The sequence below is a fragment of the Camelus ferus genome, chromosome 6, assembly GCF_009834535.1.
Source record: "Camelus ferus isolate YT-003-E chromosome 6, BCGSAC_Cfer_1.0, whole genome shotgun sequence".
NCBI classification, from domain to species: Eukaryota; Metazoa; Chordata; class Mammalia; order Artiodactyla; family Camelidae; genus Camelus; species Camelus ferus.
Window position 1 is genome coordinate 90,438,312 of NC_045701.1, and position 17,586 is coordinate 90,455,897.

The following is a 17,586-nucleotide window of genomic DNA, read 5'->3' on the forward strand; positions in this document are numbered from 1 at the left end:
CAGGGGGAGACTCTTATTTGCGTATCAAACTCTGACCGGGAAGGCACTTGGACTCAGCTCCGTCTTCGGGACAGTGATGCTGTTGTCAGCCCCTCTCAGGTACGTCCTAGCCTCCCAGGCCCCAGCGTGGGCTTCAGCTGTAATGCAGGCCCTGGTCCTCCTCTGGGGGACAGCCCAGAGGCCAGGCCGTGCCGGCAGGGCCGGGGGCAGGGGCGGCTTTTGTGTGTGCTGTCTGTTGTCCACACTGACTGTGGTGGTGATTTGCTTTTTCAAAGGTGATTCGTATGTGGACCTGCCCTTTGTCACCACCAAGTCATACCCAGGAGGCTTCCCAGGACAGCGTCAAACTCAGGAGAGAGACCCTGATGTCAGACCCTTACAAGGGTGACGGATGAGGGAAGGTGGACCACAGAGCTCTGTGTTAGTGATGGTTCTAAGTCAGATGGACCAACCCCTGCGAGTTCACCCTGGAGGGCTTCCTGGAGGTAGCATCCACTTTGGAGAAGAGGCTGAGCTTTGCCTGACAGTGCTCCTCTCCGGTGTTTGGGAGAACACTCTCCTGCTCAGGGTCCCTGAGACGAATCTGTAAGAACTATTCTCTCTGTGATTTGCGGTTCGAGCCTTGCCTGGACGGCGTCCTCCACGAGAACCGCACGGCTCTGGGAAGGAGGCCCGGGAGTCGTCACCCCGGGCCAGGTACGTGGATGCGGGAAGGTCAGAGGGAAGTATTCCTGTCTCAGCGTTCGTCCTCTGGTCCTCTGACCTTCCTGCATTCCGTTCATCTCTAGGACGGCTGGAAGAAGACGGCTTTGGTTCTGTATGAGGACATTTCTTGGGCTGTGTGACCATCTGCCTCGCACAGCCTGACCGCCGTGGGGTCCTCTGGCCCTGAGGCCAGCATCAGGGAAGGGGTATTGCAGCGGCCCCCCGGAGGAGAGCAACTGTCGTCTGGGAGAGGTGAGCACCTCACCTGGGGGGTGAGTTAGGTCACCTGCTCACCTGTGGCCTCTAGTTTCTGCTTCTTCACAGGGGCCCTCTTGAGGGCAGAGGCCGCCACAGGGAACTGGTCGTGGGTCTGCTGTCTCCGTTCCTGGGTGGTCCATGGAGTTTGACTCCTTTTCAGTATGAACTCTTTCCTAGCATGGCTTCCTGGGGGTAGGGAGGAGGCTGGTGCTGGGGCTGGACGTTGACAGCTATGCCCCTGTGGGAGGAATGGTGGGATGGTGACCACAGGGCATTTGCTTTATCTGCGATGAAAATTCATCCAGTCCCCTTCCCTCTGTGCATTACCAGGAGGACTTCCTGGAGGAGGTGCCCATGTGGGTCCACCCCCAGGGTTGTTCTGCAGAAAGTGAGAAGCTGAGTGCTGGGCGTGCCCTTGAAGGCCATGGGGTCGAGCTCCTTTTCAGGAACAGATCCTAATTGGGAGTGATTCCTGGAAATGATGCCGATTTTAGTGAAGGAGCACTGGCTTCCGTCCCTCCTTGGGCTCCGTGGGATGGAGAGCAGGCGGGTGGGCACACACCTGGCAGGAAGTGTTTGCCCCCTGGTCTGCCGATCCTGCATCTCCCACCCCCTAGGATGCTTCCCGGGAGACAAGGCCAGCTCTGTGAGCGGTAGCGATGGACCTGCCCAATGCTATTGTTTGGTACTTAAAGCGAGGTTGCCCTTTGTATATTCGGTTTTTTGGCATAGAATATACAAGGGCAAGCTCTCTGTGAGTATCAAACCTTGGACCCAGTCCACGCAAGGGATTCGGTATGTGTGTGCATGACCGTGTGTGTCCATTGGTGTGTGGCATGTTGCTTCAGGGTTACCACTTTGCAGAGGTGCCTTCTCGGGCGCACGGCTGACTTGAGAGAAGGCGGTGGTCCTGGGAACAGCACCTCTCCCGTTTCTGCGGCGGGGCGGGGGGCCGTCAGGAGGCATGCACCGTGTGTGCGGTCTGGGTCTGGAGACCCCTAGGTCGGGGTGGGTGTGGGCGGCGGTTACGCCATCACTGCACGTGTCTACACGGCGCAGGTGGACTGATCCACTAACCCTCAGCGTCTAATTCGTCTGCAGGACTGCGCCTTGAAGACCTGCCCCGTCCCTCCAAGGCAGCGGCTTTTTCCGTGCTAACCTTTGGTACTTGGAGAGTGGTTATCCCTGTCCTGTTCGTTTTGCTCGTGTCGAATCGTACAGGGTCATCCACTTTTTCAGTATCAAGAGCGCAGACCGAGGAGTCCGGCTTCCTGCGCTTGGGCCCCGCCTCTGACGCTGACTGACCCGCCCCCTCGGGCAAGGATTTCGCCGAGCGGTGCCCGCGGGCTCTCGCGCGGACTGGGGACCAGAGGGCTGCTGGGGGCTGGAGGACTTGAGACTTGTACGTGGCTTAGAGCAGAGCCTGGCGCTCGGCCCCTCCCAGGTCGTAGCCGGGATGCTCTGTGCTAGGGGACTGTTGTAATGGCGGTCTTGTTAAACTCTCTCCTTGGTGTTTTGGAGCTATGTTGGGGTGTGGGCGGCAAACCCTCCCTCAGGTATGTGAGTGGATTACCAAGCCCAGAGCTGGCGCTGGGGTTCCCAGGGGGTGGCGAGGCTCTTGAAGATCAGCAGGACAGCCTTCCCGTGATGGCTTTCGGAAACTAGGCCAAGTGCAGTGGGGGCAGGAGGCCCATGACAGCGGGGCCACTGAGAGCATTTGTTTGCTCCGGGTAAGGGGGACAGTCCTCGGATTCCTGGCCTCAGCAGCCGTCCGCCCTCTGCGGGACCCTCGGGCGAGGTCGCCGAGCAGAGCGAGGGGCAGCGCCGTGCCGCCTCCCTGGTGCTCAGAGACACGTCGTCCGTGATGCATGCGTTGTGTCTGCTGTGCACGTGGTGAGTGTGCACGTGGTGTGTGTGCACACATGCGTGGTGCGTGTGCGTGCACCTGGCTTTGCTGAGTTGTAGTCACTGTGCAACCTTGAGCCAGAGACCTGGAGGTGCCGGTGTTCCTGCCACGCTGCTGTTTCATACTCGAGGAGAAATTATCCTTGGTGTGTTCGCTTTCTTTGTGATGCATCATACAAGGACAGTTTCTTTTTGAGTATCAAATCCTGGCTCGTCGGCCTTCTTGGACCCCATGACAAGCTCTGTAAAGAGACGCGTGTGTCGCCCCTCCTGGGGCTCGCGCCTGGCCGTGGTGCGGACACCAGCGCGCTAGCCTCGGGGCCCTGGAGGCGGGGCCAAGCTTGGCAAGGGGCCAGTGGGCTCCCTGGTGCTGCCACTAACCTGCATTGGTCACGAGTGTGCTCTGTGGGTGACCCAGCATTCAAGGCTCATCGAATCCTGTTCCTTGAAGGTGCTGCTTGGACAGGAAGCCAACTTTAGGGTCAGGTCATTGGTATCGGTTCCCCTTCCCCTGCCCGAGGACATGCCTGACCCCCGAGCATGTGGCTGAATCTCGCTGTGTGACGCTGACCCGCTAACCTGCCTTGTTCAGACTGCCTGTGGAGAACTTTCTGGAAGGGACGCTGACTTGGAGAAGACGCCACGCTCTTCTGGAGGGCACAGCCTTGTGGTGTGTAAAGAACAGCTGTCCGTAGTATGGCCTCTCTACTTATGGTGATTCATCCCAGACAACCACTGTTTCAGTATCCAGATTCACTTCACAAGCTTCCTCAAGCACGGTGCCTACTTCAGCAAGAGGACCTGGGCGCCTGCCGCACCACGGAGCGCAAGTGAAGGGCTGTAAGAACTAATTCAGTGACCTCAGGATGCAAGCCGTCAGTGTGACTTCCCTGAGCGAATCCCAGCCTCGGGAGGGGACACAATTCCGGTGCTCAGAGCTGTTTGGAAGAGCTCGTTTGTTACTTGTCCGTCTTTCTCTTCTTGTTAGTGAATCTCAGCCACGAGGAGCTCCTTGGAGATGCTATTGTCAAGTGTCTCTGGGCGGCTAGACAGTGGACTGGGGCATCTGGGTCCCACACCCCCTGATCTTTGGCGTAAATTCTGAGCATGGAAGACTTCCTTGAGGAGATGCAAAATTAAGGAAAGCACAGTCCATTTCCTGCAGCCACTACCGTTTGGTCCCTCTGAGGAGCTGTCTGTTGACTATTTCTTGTATTCCTGATGGACACGGCACGGTAACACGCTTCTTTTGGACTCATTTCATCATAGAGACTCTCACATGGAACACAGACCCTGGGAATCAGACACTGGGGTCAACGGCATCTCTGGGTTGGTGCGTGCACGCGTGTGTGCGTGGATGTGTATGTGTGTGCGTGTGTGTGTGTCTGTGTATGAATTGTTGGCTAAAGCAGTGTTTCTCAAACTTTAACATGCTTCTAAGATTTTCATCACCTAGGGATCTTGTTAAAAGGCAGATTCTGATTCAGGGACCAAGATTCTGCATTTTTAGCAAGTTCCCAAGTGATGCTAATGCTACTGGCCAGTGGACAACGCTCAAAACAGTTTGGGGCTGGAGATGGTGTGCTTGATTTGTGATGTGTGTCCCCTGCTCCCCCTCTTCCACACGCCGCCCATCGCGAGAACACTTCCCAAACCGACACCCTGCTTTTCAGTTCGTGAACAATGGTTTTCTGCGATGAGCTCACTTATGCATAAACGTCATGGGATCACTCTCCCTTATAATCAAATCCTGCCTCCGAGGGCTTTCCAGATACAAGGCCTGCATCAGGGAGAGGCCACCTGTGTCAGCCCCGTGCAAGACTGAGTTGCCAGGTGCCGGGTCAACAGCTGGAGCCATCGCATCTGTGATCCTCCATTTCCAGTCAGTCCGAAGCAGTGTTCCTGGAACTGAGGCCATCTTTTGGGGAGCCCCTGTCTCGGGGACCTGTGATGCACTCTGTTTTATCAAAAAAGGTATTATCATGACGGCTGTGCTTACCTGTAACACGAATTTATCTGTTGGCCTCTTCCAGCCATCAGACCCCACCTCCTAGGAATGCCCGGAGGAGGCTTTGGTGTGTGTGTGTGTGTGTGGGGTTGCATCTGTTCTGGGAGGCTTTCTGTGCACGGTGGTTCCAGTCTGGGTGTTTGGACTTTGGGGTCGGGGCCAAGCCAAGGCCCGGGGCCCAGGGTATGGGAACGGACGACTGATGCTGGCACGTGGGCTCTCTTCGCAGGATGTGGGCACCTGGCTCCCTGGCCCTGAGATTCAGCTCATGCGGGGAAGAAGCTTCCGGAGGCAAAGACGACGGTGGGGAAGAGGCCGTGGTTTTCGTTTCAGAACTATTCAGGGATATTTGAGGAGAGGTTATCCGTGTCATGTTCGCTTCGTTCATCATGAATAATACATGGTTAACCTCTTTTTGAATATCAAACTCTGCCTCGGAGGGCCGCCCGCACAGGAGACGTGAGAGCGTGTGCCTTGTGTGAGCTGGGAGCCCGGGGCCCGGCTGGTGGTGGGAGGGGCCCGGTGCTGCTTTGCTGTGGTTTTGCAGTGACCTGGATGTGTTTGGATGATTTGTACAAAGCCACCCCCCTCTCCGCCCTGTTCCGTCCGGCCTGCCTTGGAGTGCGGGTGTGATGTGGGGTTGGGGGGTGGTGCTTTGCGGATCTGTGGTTGGAACTTTCTGAGTCCACATCACTGCATGGCCGGCCAGTCAGTGGGGCCTGACCGGTGAGCCCCACCCCGGGGCTGGAGCTCTCCTGGCTCTGGTCCTCCAGTCCCAGTCCTTTGCAGGGTGGCTCCAGCCTGGTGGGGAGAATGTGGTTTCCGCCCTGTGGGACACTCGAGGAGAGATCACTTCCTTCACAAAGACTTCTCTGAGGACAATCTACTTCCGAGGGTCAAGCCCCATCGGGGGCAGCTCCCCGGGCACAGAGCCACCATCTTCCCAGGTGGGTGAAAGGCACTCTGATTTCTGCTCTGCCTCCCTGTTTGTCTCCGGGGTCACTGACCCCCGGGTCCACTTCTTCCCATAGGTTTCCACAAGGTTCTGCCAGCAGAGCCAGCGGGGTTTCCTGTCCCACCACCGGGCCCTTGAAGAGACTGGCCCCGACCCGCATTCCCTCCCTCGCTCGTAAGGAAGACTGCTCAGCCTCTACACCCGACAGCGCCTCCCGCGCAGAGCTGGCTTTGGGATCAGCCCTGGTTACGGGGACAGGATCCCAAGCTTGGTGAAGGGTGGCGCCCCTGGGCCCTGCCCCTTCCAGGATCCTCTCCATGTTGACACCTGGGGGTGGCTGCAAAGCCCCGCAACTCCCCATCTTCGTGGCTCTGTTCTCTTTGTGGTGACAAGCCCAGCAGACGAGTCCTTTTGTAGAATCAGTTCAGGACAGACGCCTGTTGGGGACGCCAGCTTCACAGTAAGAGCCCTGTCCACAGGTATGTGACTGCACAGTGGGCCCTGGGCATGCACTAGATCGGTGGACGTGCCCCTGGTCCACCAACACGGGAATTTCCTCCGTCCTCAGGTGATTGCGCAGAAGTGACCCGAGCTTTGGAGACGGGACGCAGGTGTGCTTGTCGGCGTTGGCACGTGAGGTCTTGGGGATGCTCTTCGTAACCGTGTGGTGGATGTTCTGGCACCGTGGAAGACTGAGAGGAGGTGTCCCGCCTTCAGGGCAGGGTTCTGTGCCCCCCTCACTGGGTCCACGGGGAGAGGGTCAGCGTGTGAGGATCCCCGGGACCTCAGAACACAATCAGTCGTCTGTAGGGACTTTGGGGGCCAGGTCCGCCCCATCTCTCTCCCTCGAAGAGAGAGGTTCGGTCCGGGGATGCTGTATGTATGGCTGTATCACTGGTCATTCAGCTCCTGCTCTTCTTCTGCCCATGAGGACCGCCTGGGGAAGAAGGCAGCTCTCTTCCAGGGAAAGGTTACTGCTCTCTGTGTCCATCCAAAGTCTAGGGAGGGCTGGTGTGACCCCTGACCATCAGCATCTGCTCTGCCCCACCCAAAGGCACCATCCATGGCGGGGTGCCTCTGCCGCTCTTGCTCTGTTACAGACGCAGTGCCGTAGTGCGTTCTTCCTGGGCATCATCCCACCTTCAGGAGGAATGGCCTTCCCTAGTGCTTGAGAGAATGGCGCATCTCAGAGCCTGTGCTCAGTGAGGGTGAAGCCACAGGGTCCCCAGCAGTGGCATCGAGGCCTTGAATGCTTAGCTTCCCAGGCTGAGCGTGTCAGGGCTGGCTGTTGGGGCTTCACTGTGTTTGCAGCTGATCACATCAGAGCCGCTGTTTTGCAGGACAAACTCCCACATGGAGATGCACTCCGACTGGAACTCTAACCGGAGGACAGGGTGTGGCCCATGATAGGGGAATGGATGGTTGATCAGAGAACATACATTTTATCAATGATGTATGTCAACTGATCCACAGTCCCTGCCTATCCAGTGACTTCTCAGGACAGACTCCGGGAGAAGAGGCGGTGATTCCTTGTCCAGGCTAGTACCTGGCCCTTCAAAAGACCTTCTTGCCGGGTTGGCTCTATTTATGCTGAGTCATAGAAGGGAAAGTTTGTGTTTTTAAGTCTTGATCGTGCCTCAGAAGCTTCCTGGGAAGACCTGTTGGCATCAGCCGCTTCCCAGGGGAAGGAATGCATGGTTGGCCAGAGAGCACTGACACACGTGGTTGGCCAGTGGGCTTTATCTACAACGGGCAACGTCCAATTCTCCTAACCCTCAGTCCCCAGTTCGTCCTCAGGAGGACTAGCTGGAGGCAAGGCCAGCTCTGGTGAAGACTTGGTTCCTCAGCATAAGCCTTCGGTACTTGAAGAGCGGTTATCCCTGCTGTGTTCGCTGTATTTATGACGAATCATACAGGGACATCCAGTTTTTCAGTATCAAATACTGCTGTGGAGGGCATCCTGGGCAGCGTCCAGCCTTCAGAGAGGAGGTCTTGGTTTGTGTACCCACCCAAGGTATGTACGTGGAAGGCAGAGCCCAGCGCACACGCGTCCTTCATGACACATGGCACTCCCTGGTGGTACCCATGACTAGAAGCTGATCTATGTGGAAGGTGATTGCCCAGGAGGGCTGGGATCTTCTGGAAGGAATGCCGGTATCTGCCTCACACCGTCCTGAGGGGCTGACCAGTGAGAGCCCCGCGCACACAGACTGCCCGCTGCCTGTTGCGAGTGAAGCCCCTCCTTTCGAAGAAGGAGCCCCGGAGAGCGTGCGAACGCGAGGGCCCAGTGGCGACGCCGGCCGACACCGAGTTGGTCGTCCCTACTGCGTTTGCTCCAGGAAGGACTTTCTGCTTGTCCACTCTTGCCCAGGAAGGCTTTCTGGAAGCACTGCCAACCTCAGGGAGACCTGTGGGCATCGCATCTTCCCAGGGTGCGTGGAGAGTTTTAGCGGAGCAGAGTCTACTCTGTGTCTCTGACGAGCCTCACTTGGCTCCCGGCCCCGCAAGACCTGGCCCCGCAAGACCCAGCCGCTTTGAGAACTGCTGTGGGGAAGGAACAACTGCTTTGCACCTGATGCTCTTTCAACAGGGCTCTTTCTTGACATTATCAGATCATCTTGTTACTGGTGTGACCACACTGCTAATGAACTGTCCCTGAATTGATCAATCAACGAGGAGTGACTCAGTCATTTCACAAACAATGATCGAGTGTGTACTATGTTCTAGATGCTTCTAGACCTTAGCTGTTTCCTCTAAACTGAGGATGGAGCAGTGAGCAAGGTCAAGTCCTTGCCCACGTAGACTTGACAATCTGGTGGGAGAGATGGATAAGAAAACCAAACCGTGAAGCAGTCTGGCCCACTGTTAGGCACTCTGAAGCGCAGGACAGCAGAGCAGCGTGTGAGGAAGACGCCCCCGCAGAGCGGGCGCTTCTGTTCAGCGCGGGCCTGCAAAGGTCCCTCTGGGAAGGGGACATGGGAGCCACGTGGGGGCTGGGTCAGCTGGAGCGTTTCAGGAGGGTGTGGCACACGAAAGCCACCTGGCGTCCTTGAGAAAAAGCGAGAAGCTCTGCGGGTGTGGACTGAGCTACGGGGTGAGAGAGGCCCCCTCAGAGGTGGGGCGCACGCGGACTTTATTCGGAGGGAGGGAGGCGGGGCCTGTGTTGAAGAGGTCTCTCTCTGAGCACAAGGGTGACAATCAAGAGCCCGCGTGGGGGCTGTTGCATAGATGTAGGGAGCTCAGGCTAGGATGGGGGCCCCCGCAGAGGCAGGAGCCACGGAGCACGTGGGATGTCCCAAAGGTGGAGGCAGCACCCATCCAGGGCTGGACTGGATGAGCCTGGCCCGGGTCAGGAGGGAGAAGGTGGGGCAGGCGCTGAACCAGAGGTTCTGCAGGTGTGATCATCGCTGAGTGGGGATTCTAGAGAGTCGAACTTTGGGAGAAGGTGTCATGACCAGTATTGCCAAGATCCAAGCTGAGGCCGTGACCGTGGGGCTGAAGGGCCAGGTAGGATGCAGGCAGACGTAACTGGAGGTGAGGCCGTCCCCAAGCCTACGTGGGGGAGCTGGGTCCAGTGTTGATAAGTGGTCATTGCCAAGGTGGAAAGCAGGAGATGTTCCAGGAGGAAGATGGTGACCCAGAGCTGTCAGGGACGACCAATGTGGCCGTGACCAGGGAGTGGGCAGTGAGGTCTGATGAATATGCTGGAAAGAACTGACATTTTGAAAGGAAAAGAGAGGGAAAACGGTCTGGAGCGATGAGCAGGGACGCCGTCTACCCTCTGCCAGGCTTTGGTGCAGGAAATGAGAGGACAGCCGTCCCTCCGGGAGTGGAAGGTGGAGCACATGGTGACGGCCCTGGGCCAGATGTGCCGTGGAGGGGCTGTGCGGCACGGAGGCAGGGTGGGGGATGGGCTCTGACATTGAGCCTTGGGGTGTGAGGCTCAGAGCCTTCCAGTGGTGAATGCAGGAAGTGGAATGTGGTCCTGCTGGTCTGAGGTTGTAGGGGAGAAGGTGGGTGAGTGACTTGTGATGCCACCCTTCTTGGAATTGCTTTCTTGGGGGCTTCCCCATGGGAGATGGGTGGTGAAAAGGAGAGGGTGGGGAGGGATTGGGGTCTCCCGGGATTGTGAAGGGTTTGGGGGAGCCTCCCTCAGATCACCCTGAGGGCCTGGGCTGGGCTGACTCTCCGTGAGTACCCCGGGTCTGGTGGATCCCACCAGTCACAGAGGCGCTTGGCCAGTGCCTCACTGTGCCTGATGGAGGTGCAAGTGTGCCCCGTCGGGAAGTCTGAGGTCCCCGCTCAGAAACCTTGGGGTCCATGCACACATGGAGAGTTCCTGACCTGTGACGAGTTCATCTTGTGATGTGCAGCACATGGCCCCCTCTTCCTGTTCCTAATCCCTGGCCTTGAGGACTCAGGAATGCAATTGCATCTCCAGGAAAGGGGCTCTGTGTCAGCACCACTCCAGGGGAGGTGAGTGGACAGTCCCCCACATTCCAGCGTGTTCTCAGGACACACGTCCATCTCACTAATGCTCGGTGTCCAATCTGCCCACAGGACGGAGGCGGGAGGAGACTGCAGCCGTCGGCCAAGTGGAAGAGGACCCCCTGTCTGTCTTGTCTCTGCTTGTCTGTGGTACTTGAAGAGAAGTTGTTCGTGGTGGATTCGCTTTACTTATGACGAATCATTCACGGACAACAATTTTTTCAGTACCAAATACTGCCTCTAAGCACTTCCCAGACACAATGGCAGCTTCAGGGAAGAAGTCTTTGTGTTCAGAGCCACGTGGAGAAGACGAGAAGGGTGGCTGGCCAGGGCCACGGGCTTGACCTAGCTGTAAGTCATCCGGTCCACTGACCTGAGCACCCTCCTCCTGGAGGAGGCCTTGCTGTGGGCCACGCCACCTCTGGGGAATGGCTGTGGTTCTGTCACCAGGGTCACCTGACAAGACTTTGGACAGAGACCAACTTCCGGAAGAGATGCTGGTGTCAGCACCATCCAGGGTGTGTGACAGGTTGACCAGAGGGGCAAGCACTCTGTTCACCCTATGGGCCACCTAGTCACCAACCCTCAGCACCCACCCCACCTGCCCGGAAGACTTGGAAGCAGTCCTGCCAACTTTGGGAGGCGGCAATGGACTTGGGGCGGCGGCCGCTCTGTGGATGCGGACAGTTGGGGTCGGGGGGCGGAGTGGGGCGTGTTTGCTTAAAATGTGATGACTCATCGTCGGGCGGTCCACCCTTCTCACTACCGCAGCCTCCTTGAAGTGTTCCTGAGACAGGTCGTTGCCTTCCAGGGAGGAACCTGAAGCCAGAGGGCCAGCTCCCCTCCAAGGGGTGTGCCTGGTCTCTGAGTAGGTTCTTATTGATCAGACACGACCCCCCGTCCTCTAACCCCCCGCATCCGTCTCTCCACAGGAGGGTCCATGGAGAGGATTCCCGCCTTGGGAAGCAGCCACGGTCCTCGGGGCAGGGCTGCTCTGTCGTAGGACCCGAGGGGCGACACGATGCGCCCACGTGATGAAGGCTCTAGGATGGCACCCCTCCTGACCCAGGAGGGCCAGCGGGACCCGCCCCCCCAACTTAGGGTAAGTGCGTCTCGGGTGAGCATGCAATGAATGTGCTAGTATGTCACTCGGCCCACTACCCAATATTGCTCCACCCCTTCTTACAGGGCGGCCGCCTTGCAGGACAGGCAGTGGACTTCCCACAAGTGTTCACTTATGGTACTTGGAGAGAGGCTGGCCGTGATGAATTCGATTCATCAAAGCGAGTCATACACGGCTCTCCTCTCTTTTAGTGTCAAATTCTGCCTCGGAGGGCTTCCTGGGCTGATGCTGCTGCCAAGGTAGGTGCCTGGATGGCTGAGCCCACAGCCAGCACTTTCCTGAGGATGCTTGTTACTGACGCACTAACCCCGGGGTCCAAGCTGAGCCTAAGGCGACCTCCTGGCACACTGCCAACCGCAGGGCACGCGAGAGCGGCTGTCAGAGCGCCCCGGCTTTAAAACATTAACACTGAAATACATGTGGCTAGCTTTTCTTTTCTATTTATTTTTTCTTTTTAACTATGGAATCCAACCTAGAAGGGGCATCTAGAAGCCTCTCTTATCAGTCAGCTCGTGGGATGTAGGAAAGAACAGTAGGCGGGACCCGTATGACCCCTGGTTTACTAACCCACCTCCGCCTCACAGCCTCCAGGGAACTCCTCCAGGGTGAGCCCAGGTTTACCCAGGAGCGAGTGCTTTACCTGCAAACGTGTGGTCTGTCAAGAGCTCTTTGCTTTGTGTATGATGACTCAGTGTGGCCGACTCCCTTGCGTTAGCGAGCGGTGCTTGCATGGCCAGCCTCGTGCAGGAAGTGGCATTCCTGTCCGCGCTGTTCTGGGTTGGTGAACCAGGGAGCATGGGTTTGACATGGGGACTGATGCAGTCAGTCCACTCATCCTCAGTGTCCCGTCCACCTCAGAGGCCACTCTCAAGCTGCCCAGACTGCGGATGCAGGGAAACCACAAGCGGTGCCACTGCATGGTACTCGGAGGGAGGTTGTCCGTGGTGAGTTCGCATTATTTAATGATGCCCAATACACGGTCGATCTCTTTTCGGTATCACATCTCACCAGGCGTCTTCTTGGAGCTGATGGGGATTTCGGGGAAGACACGCCCATGTTGGTTCCAGGCCAATGGATTTGAATCTGTGGTTGGCCCTGGAACTCACGGACAGGTGCCACTGGCACCTGTTCACTCTGTTCACGGAAGACCTTGCCAGTCTGGGGGAGGAAGCATATGATTTAGGTTTAAGACCCTAAGTGACTGGGGAAATAGGGGTGTCTATGTTGCAACTGGGGTTTTTGTTTTTCTCAAAAAAAAAAATAGACAGTTCACTTCTCCATCAGCATTATCTCCTAGCTTGGAGGGAGGGCTTCGTGACATGCTGGCAGTCAGGGAAGGGGCAACGGTTTCAGCTTCTCTTCTGCGCCAAGTGAATGGGGGACTCACCGCATCTGTCAGCCTGGAAGCCCTACCAAGTTGGAAGACAGAGGGCAGTTCTATTTTCGATTTCTCTTTTTCTTGTAAAGAAAAATAATTATTTTACTTTATTACCAGATTTATAAAAATGACACACACGTACGATAAAAATTCAAGCAATATAAGAAAATGTAAATAAAAGGGGAAACAATTACCCAGTCTCTGAGCACCCAGAAATACCCATCAGGGTTTCAGAAATTTCCAAATAAGTGTCTGAGCATATATCCAAGTAGAAAGGTAGAGAGACAGAGTGAGACAGATATTTTACAAACGTGGAATCACGTTGTACTTAATCTTTTTGTTAAAAATGTTAACTGTAGTTTTATTTGAATGTAACGTGAAGAGTGAGCTGAAGAAGCCTGGGAAGAACGGATAGCTGTTTTCTGCTCTTCTGCAAGAAGTACTATTTCTTAAAAGACTCCTGTCAAATTAAGAAAAATTATTGTGTAAAACACGAGGTGGTTGGGATCATTACGTATCTTAACCTGTTTTCATTTCACGTGAGGTTCTGAGAGATAAGGAAATCAGCGCCACCTCCTGCCTGTTTCTTAGTTCTACTGTACAATACAATTTTTTCATTATAAATACTTGCATTTTGGTCTATAACCACAAGTCTTGCAGGCGATTCATCACAGGTGGATATTTAAATGGATCCGTTACTGACTGCTAGGTTGGTTTTTTTTCCCCGTTAAACTAAACTGTCTCTGTTCCTGAGCTTTCCATTTATAATTGTTTCTTCAAGAATGGCTCATGGACGCTTGTACCTGTGGGACTACCTGCCTCTTGTTTTTAAACATGAGACAGCTTAGCTAGGTATAAAATTCTCAGCCTGCTTTTTCCCCCCTAGGACTTTGTAGCTGCGGCTCCATTGTCTCCTGCGTTGAATGTTTCATCAGCTGTTTGATGTGGCTCATCCACATGCCTCTCGCTTAGCTGGACTCCATCGTCTAGTGGACCGCCACAGACCTTGTTGGAAAGATTTGGGGCACTGTATTCCTTGAGATCTTCCATCTCTGAGAACATCTGAGCAGTGCTCTTGCACGCCTCCTCATCTGCCTATTGTTTTTTGTACTCTTTTATTTGGCTGTATGATTTCCAGTTCTTTTTAATGAGTCACTTTAATGGTACTCATTGCTAGTTTCCCTCAGTTCTGGGGGCATACGAGCTAATCCTGACTGAGTCTTTTGGCTCACGATGGTGCTTCCCTTCATGGGGTTTGTCACCTTCATTGTGAGGGTATCACCAGCGAGGGCTGAAGGGTTGGTGTTCTGCTGTTCCCTTCGCAACATGCGGTTCCACATGTGGTTCTGTCTGGCGCCCCAAGGCTTTCATCCGTCGGGACCAGCTCTCCTATTCGTCTGTTGGCCTAAGGATTCTTATGCCTTTTGACAAGTATTAATCCTCACCGCATCCTGGAGCTTGGTTTCTCCCAGGGGAACTCATCTACCGACATCCTGGGCAGAAACAAACGCTCTTGTCATTTCTCTGGGCCCATATAGAGTTTTCCCGTTCTGTCCTTTCCAGTTTCCCACCTCTCTTGGGCCCAATGTCACATCTCCTGTTCCTGTTTAGACATTGAGGCCACAGACTCTCAAAGTCTCTAGTTCAGCATCCCTTATGTCCCCTGGTGGCCGCTGGCAAACTTGTTGCCATGAGTTCAATTCTCTCTTCGTTGGCAGCCGAGGGTCTTCCTTTCTTTCATTCCCTGCAGCCATGTGTTTGTTTATCAGCCGATTCTGGCTGTGGTTGCAGTTCGTCCCTGGCTTCCCTGTGTTTGTGGAGGAGGGGGTTCTCTGGTAGCTCTTTACCAGGATCTGGCTCAGTCATTGCTTTTCTTTATCCGTTTTTCTGAATCATATTATCCCATCTTGATCACTCAAGTTAGTTGTTCTTTCATTCCAAGAATGTCTTCTTCTATTATTTCTATGTGTTGGTCTTGGCTTGGCTTAAATGGTCATTTATTATTTCATAAGATACTGGAGGAGAAAAAAATCTGTGACCTGGCCCCACGCTGCCATCTTTGTATGGAAGACTCTCCATTGTCGTCTGTATTCTGCATTTGTCTCTTTAACATGAATCGTACCCACATTCCGCCTTCTCAGTGTCATCTCCCATCTTGGCAGGATGCCTCATTGTTGTGTCTCCTTCTGGGACAGGCGTGGAGTTGGTACCATTTGCTAGGTATGTAAATTTTTTTAACAATGGAGAATTTATTTTAAGCATATGTCTACTGGACTACTAACCCAAAGTGTGCAATTTATCCTTAGGGAGACTTCTTGGATGTTATGCCTACCTTTGGAGATGAAGCCACAGTTCTGAGGTCAGTGCCACACCATGAGATAATGAAGTTTCAGTTCCCTGCTGGCATTTTCTTTATGAGCAGTATTGCAAAGCCAGCTTTAGAGTGAACTCCAGCTTCAGAGCGTTTCCTGGACACAAGACATAAGTGAGGAAAGGATCACTGCCATTAGCTTTGCTGCTAATATGAAATGAAGAAATGTTCCCTGCTATGATAAATAACGAATTCTTACGCATTTGACCTCTCCACATGGAACCTCCTTGGAAGTGCTTCTTAGATATTCTGCCAAGCAGGCAAAGGCGTTGACATTAGGCTGCTTGAGGGTCTAGGATGGGATGGTTGAACTTGCTAGGTATGTACTTTCACTCTCAGCCCTCTCTGTCAGTCTGCTAACACTCAGTGTTCCTTCTGTCCTTAGGGAGACTTCCGGGAGGAGGCAGCTTTGAAGACGAGGCACTGGCACGTGGTCAGTGCTCATCTAGGGGACTTGAAGATAGGTTATCCGTGTAGCCTTCGCTTTGTTTGTAATGAATCATACACGGCTCACCTATTTTTCAGTACCAAATCCCACCTTGGGAGATGAAGGGGACTCCCGGGGGCGGAGGCCCACTTCAGGGCAGAACCTTGGTGTTGGCTCCTTTGCGGGGTGAGTGGGGGGACTGTGGACCAAGCTGGACGGCAGAGCACTCGTCTTCCTGATGCTCTGTGTCGTGTCCTCACCCTCCGTGTGTGACCATCCATGGGAAGGTTCCTGGAGGCGGTGCCGACGTGAAGGAAGAAGTGGGGCTTTTCTTACCAGAGCTACTTGGTGGTACTTGAAGAGAGGTCTCCCATGGTGCATTCGCTTGATTTTTTGGACGAATCATACATGGTTGACCTTTTTTTAGGTATCAGATCTGGCCCTACAGCACCCAGGAGCCAGTCATTGAATGCACACCTGGACGGATGGCTGAGCTGAGCATGTGCATGCCTCCCCATGTGTGTGTCACCTATGTTCACTCACCTCCGTGTGTAAGCCACCTCGAGGGGTACCACTGGCCCGTGATGCCAGCCTCCCTGAAGAGGCAGTCCTTTCACTGTAGATCCACGACATGTTTGACGGGAGGTCATCCCGGCGGCGCTCTCTTTGTGTAGAACACGATGCCCTGTTCCTCTTGGTTGCAGCGTGTCCCCCTTGAATGGCTTCCTGGAAGGGACACCAGGGTCCACACTTGTTTCACTGCCTGTGTGTGTTGCCAGCACCTTCACTCTCGGTATCCCATCCGTCCCTAGGCCTGATGTCTGGGACACGCCAGAAGCCAGCACCCTGGTCGGGTACTTGAATGGAGGTTGTCCATGGTGTGTTCATTTTATTTATGATGAGTATTACATGGCCAATCTCCTTTCAGTACTAAATTCTTCTTGGGAAAACGTCACAAGGGAAGGTCTTGGCCGGCGCCCATCCAGGGTAAGGAAATGGATCGTAAGTGCTTGGTATGTGGCCCGCGCCGCCCGGCCCAGAGCTCCCGGGGGCAATGCTGACCTTTTAGGTGACCGTCGTTTTCCTCCCTTCCTTGAAGACCCACTGGGGAGGAAGCGTGCCGGCCGGCCTCTGCTTAAGGAGGAGTCCTCTTGGGTATGAGGCACTTTGTAGGGGAAGGGACTTTTTTTTCGCATGTATGTGGTTACTGAAGTGTAGTCAGGGACGTCTGTGCCATCCCAACAGCCTGGTCAAATGGAAGGCACACACTTATGTGTGTGTTACCACTCAGGGTGACCTCTGGGAATGAAAGCCAGCAAAGGGGAGGCAGTGGTGCATTGTGGGGTGGGGAGAGGGTTTCCTCGGCAGGGAGAATCTATGGCCTTTGAAGACAGGTTTCCATGGTGATGGCTTTTATTATTACATTATGTCTGCTAGCTGTGTGACCTTGGGCAGGTGACTTAACCTGCCACCTCTCTGTGCCTCAGTTTATTCGTCCTTAAAATGGGGTTAATGCTGACTCAGGGTAGGTCTAAAAACTCAGTAACATGCCAAGCGTTTGGACAGAATCAGGCACATAGTGAAGCAGAAATGCATCGGCTTTTGAGGCGACTGGTGATGTTACGACATTGCTGTCACATCACAGACCCTCCTTGCTCGCTCCCCTCCACTAGACTGTGAGATCCCTTGGGGCAGAGTCTTTGTCTGGTCTGCCTACTGTGTCCCTAGCTATGCAGGTGGATGAGATGCTGAATGAATAGAGGCTGGTGACATCCTTTCTTTATCGAATGCCCTCTTTGAGGCCTCCTGGCAGGAAGAGTGAATGAAGGACCAGCTGTGTCTTCCCGATGACGCAGACCCCCCCACCTCGGAAGAGGAGTCACTGGTCTTCAGGTCAGGGACCCCGCAGGCTTGGAGCTGGTGGACACTGCTGTGGTCAGAACACTTACGTTAACGGCCGCTCCCTTC

General features: G+C 54.7%; 1 long non-coding RNA gene across 1 annotated transcript; it reads right to left on the bottom strand.

Annotated features, from left to right (window-relative positions):
* Positions 1-5,086: 5,086 nt before the first annotated feature.
* On the bottom strand, positions 5,087-13,172 carry LOC116664408. Its single transcript, XR_004320943.1, has 3 exons — positions 13,040-13,172; positions 7,197-7,201; positions 5,087-5,097 (listed from the first exon to the last, which is right to left on the bottom strand). It is a non-coding gene; the product is annotated as an uncharacterized LOC116664408 (long non-coding RNA).
* Positions 13,173-17,586: the final 4,414 nt, after the last annotated feature.